We start from the raw sequence: 934 nt of genomic DNA, 5'->3' as shown, positions 1-934 counted from the left end.
GACTGGGGAGGGAGCCCAGCAAATCCAGGATCTGAATACAGAAGCTGAGAAACCCTGAGGATGACTCAGGCCACCCTGTGTGTGCACGTGTGCGTGTGTCCGCGTGCACGCGTGTCTGCATGCCCATGTGTGTGACAGTAGCCCACAAGAAACCATTACATGACAATGGACTGTCTCCTCCCCAAATGCGTACACACACACACGAGGCATGCATTTGCAAACACACACCCGTACACACACGTCCTCACACATTCGTGCACGCACAGCGCTGTTATCCATGTTGAGGGGACGTATTCACAAGGGAAAGTGAGGTGTCCGAGATCAAAAGCATTGGGAGAGACAAAACAGAGAATCTGTACCAGACAGAGAAGAATTCACGTTTGTTCTCTTTGGTCTATTAATTTTTTAAAATTGTAATCTCTTTAAGAGGCAAGGAGGGATATCAGTAACATGACACCAGAATTACAGGTATAAAGGAAACCAACTAGGAATATGATGTGTATAAAACAAACGAGAAATTTTAAAAGCGGAGCTGTAAGATCAGGTCTGAGACGCCTCCCGGGAGGCTTTGGGGAAAGATAAAAAGGAAACAGAACATGTGTTAGCACCCACACGACGGGGGCTCTACGAGGAAAGAAACAGCAAGAAGTGGGGAATGGTGAACATAACTGGGTTTTCTGAAGATTTGTGCATTAGAGAAAGATTTAAGAGCTCAGATTTAAAGGGCTCAGAATGCCAAATGGAGTGAGCTTTTAAATGTACCCTTAGGTTCCTCAATGCCATATATAATGCAATACATAATGATGACGGAGAAAAGAATTCTTTAAAAAATCTTTAGTACAAATACTAAAATTGGAACGATACAGAGAAGATTAACATGGCCCCTGTGCTGGGATGACACACAGTCAAAAGAAAAAAAAATAGAAAGATCTTT

General features: G+C 43.4%; 1 pseudogene; it reads left to right on the top strand.

Annotated features, from left to right (window-relative positions):
- Positions 1-818: 818 nt before the first annotated feature.
- Positions 819-934, top strand: LOC112424758 (U6 spliceosomal RNA; annotated as a pseudogene).

The sequence above is a fragment of the Macaca nemestrina genome, chromosome 15 (genome assembly GCF_043159975.1).
Source record: "Macaca nemestrina isolate mMacNem1 chromosome 15, mMacNem.hap1, whole genome shotgun sequence".
Classification (NCBI taxonomy): Eukaryota; Metazoa; Chordata; class Mammalia; order Primates; family Cercopithecidae; genus Macaca; species Macaca nemestrina.
This window is presented reverse-complemented; position numbering and strand designations above follow the sequence as displayed.